The 9,006-nt window shown below is 48.4% G+C and overlaps 1 non-coding gene across 1 annotated transcript; it reads right to left on the reverse strand.

The window, feature by feature from the left end:
• Window positions 1-2,922: 2,922 nt before the first annotated feature.
• On the reverse strand, window positions 2,923-2,998 carry TRNAA-AGC (transfer RNA alanine (anticodon AGC)). The gene has a single exon. It is a non-coding gene; the product is annotated as a tRNA-Ala (tRNA).
• Window positions 2,999-9,006: the final 6,008 nt, after the last annotated feature.

Consider the following 9,006-nt stretch of genomic DNA (forward strand, 5'->3'; position numbering starts at 1 on the left):
AAGGAAAGGGGGAGGGATGGAGAAGCAGATGGGCGCTTCTCCTGTGTGCCCTGGCCAGGAATCGAACCCGGGACTCCTGCATGCCAAGCCGACACTCTACCACTGAGCCAACTGGCCAGGGCCGCCCTCACATTTTGAAGTAGCTCTAGGCTTCACTCTTTATTTTTTAAAAATTTTATTTATTGATTTTTACAGAGACAGGAGGAGGGCAGTGAGAAGTATCAATTCATAGTTGCTTCACTTTAATTGATCATTGTTTGCTTGTCATATGTGCCTTGACCAGGCAAGCCCAATGTTTTCAAACTGGCAACCTCAGCATTCTAGATCGATATTCTATCCTCTGCACCACCATAGGGCTAAGCTTTACTCTTTGACTTTGGGAGAAAAAAATTGCCTTCCATTAGTCCTGCTAGGGATTCTGAGGCTTTCTTAGACCTTCTATGGATAGACCTGCTCAACCCTCTTTTTTTTTTTCTTTTGGTGAAAGAGACAGAGAGAGAGAGAGAGAGCCAGACAGACAGGAAGGGAGAGAGATGAGAAGCATCAGTTCTTCTTTGTTCATTGATTGCTTTCTCATATGTGCCTTGACTGGGGTGCTACAGCAGACTGAGTGACCCCTTGCTCAAGCCAGCAACCTTGAGCTCAAGCTAGCAAGCCTTGCTCAAACCAGATGAGACTGCACTCAAACTGACGACCTCAGGGTCTCAAACCTGGGTCCTCAATATCCCAGTCTGACTCTCTATCCACTGTGCCACCACCTGGTCAAGCTGATCCACACTTCTTGCTCCATCTTGTGGAAGAATTCACAAGTTCATATGCCTTCTTGCAATCCTGCAACGCACTAGGCCAGATGTTGATAGCCTCCCTTTTGCTTTTCCAAGAGTGGAACTAAAGCTCAAGTTTGTGGTCTCTCACTGGCCAGCAAGATTTTGGCCAGTTTTCTACATGTGCTCACTAGCTGTCTGCCCAAGCTTTCTCTTGCCACCATCAGGTGCACACATAGGGAGCCAGCCACAGGGTGGGGTATGTAGAGGTGAAGCACACAGAGCATTGGCAGTGCCTGTGGGTCATTTGTGAGGATCCACAGGCAAAGTGTTCCCAGCAGCTTGTGGGCAGGCTTCTTAATGGAGTTTGTGATAGTTACTAGGATCTATATCCCTCTACTGCCCTCTGAGAGTCCTATCTGCTGCTCTCCCAGCCTCTTCCCACCCTCCGGTCATGTAGCTCATGACTCAGTACTCTGGCTGAAGCAAGAGAGAAATGGGCTTCTTCGGCCGAGTCCTACACTGCTGGGAAAGCCAGGTACTCACTCACATGCTCTGACTTCATCCCACTGGAGAATTCACCAGCCAAGAAAATAATCATAGGAACTGACTTGTGTTGCCTTGGGGGTCAGATGATGCAGATAAAGTCAAACTGTTTCTCTTACCCTCACTGATGTGTTCAAACACATTTTTTCCCCTCCATTTGCTAGAACTTCTCTAGAAATCTGGACTTCCACAAAGGCTCTTTAATCCATAAGTAATTGCCTAATACAGTGTTTTCCAGAGAGAGAAGCTCACTCTTTGCTCATAATTTTCATCATACCCCCTGGATATACAGAACTGTCATTTCCTCCCATTTACATCAAATGTTGCAAAACACCTTCAAGGTTCTTCTACCAATTTGCCTATCCAATATTTCCTAAAATTTATACTATACAAACTGTGGCATTGTTACTGTTGGCAGTTCATTTGAAAAATTTTAAACATTTTTCAGGACAAACAAAATATACTGCAGGCACCGGTCGGCAGCATCTGATTAGTCTGCTTCTGGTTGTCTGGTAGTATAAGTATATTCACTTCTTCTATCCATTGTTTGATCTAACCTCCCTCCTGTCCTCATCCCATTCATTTTCAACTTATTTTCCCTGATTCCTTTCTTTTTTCAAAGCTTCTATATTACCATGTTATATAGTTCAGGGGTTTTGAATTATCTTGAAATACTTTGCACATTTGCATTTCTACAGGCTGTGTTTCTCCCATTTTTCATATTAAAACCCCCCATCCTTGAATGTTCCACTCAAATACCACCTCCTTTATAAATACTGCTTTGACATCACTTTTCCCTCTCATCCATCCATCATCTCAAATTCTGAGAGCTCTGATTACCCCATTTGTTAAGGCACTTGATACTCTATCTTGTGTACACTTCTTACTCTCTGTTGTGGGTTGAATGGCAGCTCCCCAAAAGATATGTTTACATCCTAACCCCAGACCGTATGAATGCAACATTATTTGGAAAAGGGGTCTTTGCCGATATAGCTAATTTGAGGACTTGGAGATGAGATCTTCCTGGATTATCTGGGTGGGTCCTAAATCCAAATTATAACTGTCTTTATAAGACATGGGAGAAAAGACAGAGACACAAGAGGAGAAAATGGAGGCAAAGATTGGAGTGATGTAGACATAAGGCAAGAAATACCTGGAGCCACCAGAAGCCGGAAGGGGAAGGAAGAGTTCTCCCCTAGAGCTCTGGAAGGGGAGTAGCCCTGCTGATACTTTGACTTTGTACTTCTGTCTCCAGAACTGTAAGAATAAACTGCTGTTGTTTTAATTTACCAAGTTTGTGGTAATTTTTTATTTTATTTTATTTTTTCATTTTTCTGAAGCTGGAAACGGGGAGAGACAGTCAGACAGACTCCCGCATGCACCCGACCGGGATCCACCCGGCACGCCCACCAGGGGGCGATGCTCTGCCCATCCTGGGCGTCGCCATATTGCGACCAGAGCCACTCTAGCGCCTGAGGCAGAGGCCACAGAGCCATCCCCAGCGCCCGGGCCATCTCTGCTCCAATGGAGCCTTGGCTGCGGGAGGGGAAGAGAGAGACAGAGAGGAAAGCGCGGCGGAGGGGTGGAGAAGCAAATGGGCGCTTCTCCTGTGTGCCCTGGCCGGGAATCGAACCCGGGTCTTCCGCACGCTAGGCCGACGCTCTACCACTGAGCCAACCGGCCAGGGCCAGTTTGTGGTAATTTATTACAACAGCCACAAGAACCTACTATTCTTCTCATCCATACTTCCCACTCTTTAAAAACAGAAGCAGTGAGTCTTACCTCTTTCTTTGGGATCTTTCCTCCACCTGTAGAAAAGTAGCTGGGGCAGAGAACAGAGCACTGGCATCAAGCTGAACTGGCCAGGTTTTAGAGTGACCCCTGCTCCTACCATGTGGCTCTCTTCTCTGAAATAAGACAGGTGCCATTTCCTCTACAGTGACAGGGAAGCACCCATATGGAAATGGATGGGAGCCCCTTCCACTGAGTGTGTTCAACTCTCCCGTGGCTCCTGTTGCTCTTTTGTGACTTGTTTCCCTACTGAAGTGTCAGAATAAGGTCCCAGCCCCACGTGTCCCTCTGAAAAGGGTTATCATTCTGGGGTTAATCACTGTGGAGAAGGCAAGTCCTAGACAAGAAATATTGAAAGGCTGTCTGCAGGTGGCCACTCTGAGGTTGGGATTTTTATATACTGGCCACTTTCAGTTTCCTCAAATTTGCCATATTACCTTAGGAGCTTTTGTATGTGCTATTCTGTCTGGCACATACAGAACACTCTTCCCCACCCCAGGATGAGAATCAGTTCTAAAAAGCAGCCTTCCCTGACTGTGAAGACTAGGCCAGGACTGCTGTCACATGGCCCTTAGCCATGCCCCTCTCCTCAGAAGCACATAGCACCCATACATCATGTTCAGTGTCCTGTCTCATTCCGTGCCAGACCACAGTTCCGTGGGAAATGTGTGTGCCCATCTGAGTCCTTCTGTTTCCCCTGAAGCAGAAAGTAAAGCACACACACTCTGCAGGTTTCAGGTGAGGGAAGTGGACTCATGGATCACTTCCTCTGCTCAGAGATTATTCTCCAGTAGTCCCCCCTCCCCTTCACAGCCTTCAGTTAAGTCTCCAACTTTCAGAGGCCAGTTGTGGCCAGACCCACAAACAAACAGTGCTCCTGATGCTTGCAGTCATCCCTAAAGAGCATCCCTGGGAAGTACCGCTGAAACCTATATAACTTTTTTAACCAACATCACCCCAATAAATTCAATAAAAAGACTGGTGCCAACCAAAGTGGTCTGGTTCCATCATCTATGCTTTAAAAAAAAAATGTACTGATTTTAAAGAGAGAAGAAGGGAAAGAGAGACAGACAGAAACATCAATCTGTTCCTGTAGGTGCCCTGACAGGGAATCAAACCAGCAACTTCTGCATATTGGGACGATGCTCTAACTCAGTGATTTTCAACCTTTTTTGAGCCGCGGCACATTTTTTACATTTACAAAATCCTGGGGCACACCACCTACCAAAATGACACAAAATGACACTCTAACACAGTACATATTATACATATAGTTAATAATATAGTTTCTAAATGTATTTATACTCACTTAGTGTGAAACCTGGGCCTGTTTCGATGAACACAAAAGGGATATCCTGGCAGGAATGGTAGAAAGACACACACGAAGCTCTTCCTCAACAGTTCTCAGTCTCTGTTTTTAGTTTTTATCGCAGTCAAGCTTGAGAAGCTCAGCTCACATAGATATGTGGTTGAAAACGGGAGCAATGTCAAAATAGCTTTGTTAGCCAGAATGGGGAACTCCTTGGCAACAGATAACCAAAAACTGTCCAAAGGAAGATCAGCAAACTTTAGCTTTAAAGTTAGATAACATTGTGGTGCATTGTGATGCATTGTATATCACCCTCTGCGGGGGCCTCTTTTAAAAAGAAAAAGGTCAAATATCTATATACACCATCAGGATAGACATAACCAGCTGAGGCTGAGGCTTCATCTAGTGGTGACAAGTGACAACATTTACCTCCAGTCCTGACCAGGATTAGAAATCGGTACCATGGGGAGGAGTAGCAGCTTCAACTACTCGTTGAGGCTACACAATGACAAGTGCGCAGCAGCCCGAGCAGGGACCTTCCTGGGTGTGGATGAGAGGCGGCCTACTATTGGTTCATCGCTAGTGGTTGGGATGAATCCTAGAAGGTGATTGGTCAGTGAGCGTTCCCTGTGCCTCCACTCTTCCTGTCGCTGATAGCTGGAGGGATTGTGAGGGGAATGTTTATGTTCAGATGGAGGCGGCTGGCTGGATAAATAGCTTCCACGGGCCGTATCTGGCATGCGGGCCATAGTTTGGGGACCCATGTTTAATTTCCCCACTGCACACCTGACCATGTCTCACAGCACACTAGTGTGCCATGGCACACTGGTTGAAAAACACTGCTCTAACCAACTGAGCTATCCAGTCAGGGCTTATACATAATCATAATCATATAACAATCATAATCATGTGTGAATAAAGTGGTTGAGCCATTCATATGATAAAAAAAAAGTCTAACATGGGAGGGTGTTTCTGATTCAGGGGTCACGAGCTGGGGCTGTAATAACTGCCCTTCTTCACGGGGAGTCTCCCTTTATTGATAGCTTTGGCCTTGACAATTTGGACTTGATTTTGTCCAGGCTGCCAACCAGTGAATTTCCTTAAAACAAGGCAACCAGCCTGACCATATATATGGTGGCGCAGTGGATAGAGCGTCTGCCTGGGATGATGAGGACCCAGGTTCAAAATCCTAAGGTCACCAGCTTGAGTACTGGCTCATCCAACTTGAGTGCAGAATCATAGAAATGACCCCATGGTTGCTGGCTTGAAGCCCAAAGTTTCTGGCTTGATCCCAAGGTCACTGGCTTGAGCAAGAAGTCACTGGCTTGGTGGGAACCCCCACTCAAGGCACGTATGAGAAAGCAATCAATGAAGAACTAAGGTGCTGCAAGTATGAGTTGATGCTTCTCATCTCTTTCCCTTTCTATCTCTCTCTCTCTTGCTCAAAACAAAATGGCAACCAGCACAGGGCTTGATAAACTCTGGGCTAGATCAGGCAGGAGCAATAGGGCCATGGAGGCTTGGTTACCCACACTGGTGTGTACATGAGAAGGTTGAATTTCAGGAGATGATGACTATAATGGAAACAGTGACTTGGCATCCTATAAGAAAAAGCATCTCTTGAAAAAAAGTAACCAATGACATTATAAAGAGAGACACAGGTTGACTGGAAAATAGCAGGAAGACAAAGGTGACCATCTAACCTGGAAGAACCCAGAAGTATAGTTGACTGGAATGAGATAGCACATGAGCCTGACCAGAGCCCAGAACAAAAGACAGAAAGAAAGATGAACAGCATTCAGATGACCCAAGAGATGGGTCCAAATTTGACTGTTCTGGGAAGGGCTCCACATGTTGATAAGGCTTCTGGGGTACAAGCTTCCATTGTTTTGGAATTGGTTCCCCACCAATGCCTGCAGGACCTTAAATGTTAACATCTGATTGGACACATAATATCAGAAGGAATTAAAGAATAGAAAGAATAGGAGGCAATAAATGTTTAGGTCAGAAAGTCTGTAGTTATAATTTATATTTACCCTTATTTCTCCATTCTGGGATTGTTCATCCATTGTTTCACATGGGATTTGGGGACACCCTCATACCCCATCTGCTCAGCATCACAGAGTTCCTTACATCCAAGTGTCTCCAGCTGGAAAACCATCCTCTCCCCAGGGCTGGCTGAGAAACCAGTTAAAAGAGGCCCTCTGTCCCCCTGCCAGTTACAGAAAAAGCCCTGCAGGGCAGAAAGGGTTGGAGGGAACCAGGAGATAGACAAGGCCAGGCCACTGCCCATTGGTCAGCAGCAGGGGAGTGAGTGGGGGCTAGGCCTCGGGTCTGGGGGCCCATCTACACCAGCTTCTTGGCTTTGAAGAAGCTCCTGAGGTGCTCTATCTGCCAGATGCCAGCAGCCAGAGGAGGGTCTGCAGAGTGGACCACCACAGCACCCGCTGGCTGGTGTTCTTGCTGGTCTTCTGGAAGCGCTCCTCTCGCCATTGTGGGAGGGGAGAATGGAGATGGTGCCTGGCTAGAACTGAACCCCCACCTTCAAGGGAGGAGCTGGAAGGCCTGCTCCCTGAGAGGTTATACATCCTCTTTTCCAACTGAGTCAGCTCGTCTTTGGCTGAAAATTCTGCATAATCATTGGTGTGTTTACCCAACTTCAGGTTCAAGTGAATAGCCTGGGGGCAGGGGAGCCAGGGGTGAGTGAGGGTCAGGCAGCTCAGCTCCATGCACCTGCCAGAAAGCCAGCTTCCACACCCCAGTCTGGGCCTAACTCTGGCAGTTCAGTTCCTTATATTCAGTGACTGAGGGACAGACCCTGTCATAGGTGCCAAAACACCAGATCTTCCTACCTACATGGATGGAATTCCTTGTTCAAAAGATAGACAAGACAGGACAACATGTGCAGAGAAACAGAAGTATGACTAGAAGTCAGAGACAGGCAGTCAACAGTTCTGTGTCAGTGGGAGGTGGCAATGGAGAGCCCAGGAGCTCCCACCCAATGCTGAACAGCTCAACATTTCAGTGTGAAGCTTGGTCTTCATCCTAGGGGTCGCAGGGGCCATGGAAGCTTTTCAGTCAGAGGGACTCCCTCCTGGGTCTCCCTCAGTCTTCAGAGGCTGTTCACTGCATGCTTACTTCATGTGAAGCCTCAGCCTTCCTCGACAGGCACCACCTTCCACCCCCTTCTCAGCCAGAGAGGCGCACCTTAGCCTGCCACACTCACTGGCTTGCTGTCAGAGAGTGAAGCAAATGGGCTGGAGGTGCAGACAGATTTGGTGTTCTCAGGGAGCCTGGGAGGTGGAAGTGAAGCTGCCCAGAGGGCTGCACTGATGGGACAGAAGTTTCTAAAGGAAGCAACCTACAGTGAGCATAGTTCAGCTGGCCAGAAACCCGCTTCCAGGAGAGGAATTCTGGGCAATCCCAATCCAGTCCCACAGGCCAAACCAGAGGAGAGGATGTGAGAGAAACGGCATCTCTCTGGGCTAGAAAGTTTCAGATCTCACATGGCCAATACACAATACTCCACAGTTGGCAAACAGCATAGCCCTCCCTGCGCTTTCCTGTCTGGAGCAGATGGGCTCTCTTTTCGAAACGGAGAAAGAGAGAAGACTAGGCACTGATGCTGGAGGCCTGGGAGGCCACAGGGATCCAAGGCTTGCTCACCTTTTCTCTGGATCCTTCACAAACAAACAAATTGATCCACTGTGAGAAGGGATGGTACTTCTCTACAGCGGGGTTGTCTGCTCAGTAGTCACCTAGTGGAGAGGCAATCGGGAGGCATCCCCATTACTGACTAGGACCAAGTGCTGCCCCCCATAGAGCCTCGGGGGTCAGGGAAGGAACAAGAAGGACCAGTGTCTAAGTGTGAGGCTTGACCACAGAACTCGCCTCTATCCTCCCCTCTCCAGCCCTTTTGTCTCCTCGCCCTAGCCTGGATCACTTGACTCCTCGAAGCCCTCAGCCCTGGACAGGCAGGGGCGGGATGCTTTGGGTGGATTCCTGTCCACTCATTTTCCATCTATGCCCACTCTGGGGAGGGGGCAAGGTGCGGGACACACTGATGCCATGGCGCCCTACCCCACCCTCTTTCCAGACTCCAGATGCGGGAGAGAAAGACTGGACTGGCTGCCTGAGCACCTATGACCACAGTGCCATTGGTATCTGCTGGATGAAGCAGTTCTCCATCATGGACCTCGAGGTTAAGCGCGCCCCTGTCACCCCTCATTGCCAGCAGCTGACCCAGCAGCAGCAGTGAGCCCCAATCCAGGCTCCCGCGCTAGGCTTCGTGCCCCACAGGCCTCCCTGCAGGGCCAGCGGAGACAGCAACTCTGAAGACTGCAACACCCGACAGCCAGCGTGGAGCGTTCTCTTGCCCAGGTGCTACAGGGGAGCTATGTAAGCCTTCACCCCATAGTGCCATGCTCTGGTGGGCTCTCCTGCCTGCCTCACTTAAACTGTGGGTTGTTAGCTCCATTTTACTGATGGAGTAACTGAGCACCAGTGAGGAGAAGGGGCTTGTGCTCCATAAGATGCAGGGCAGCTGCATGAGATGGGCACTGGGATGTGGGGATGGGGCTGGTTTATGACCTGAAC

Source organism: Saccopteryx bilineata, chromosome 4 (genome assembly GCF_036850765.1).
Source record: "Saccopteryx bilineata isolate mSacBil1 chromosome 4, mSacBil1_pri_phased_curated, whole genome shotgun sequence".
NCBI lineage: Eukaryota > Metazoa > Chordata > Mammalia > Chiroptera > Emballonuridae > Saccopteryx > Saccopteryx bilineata.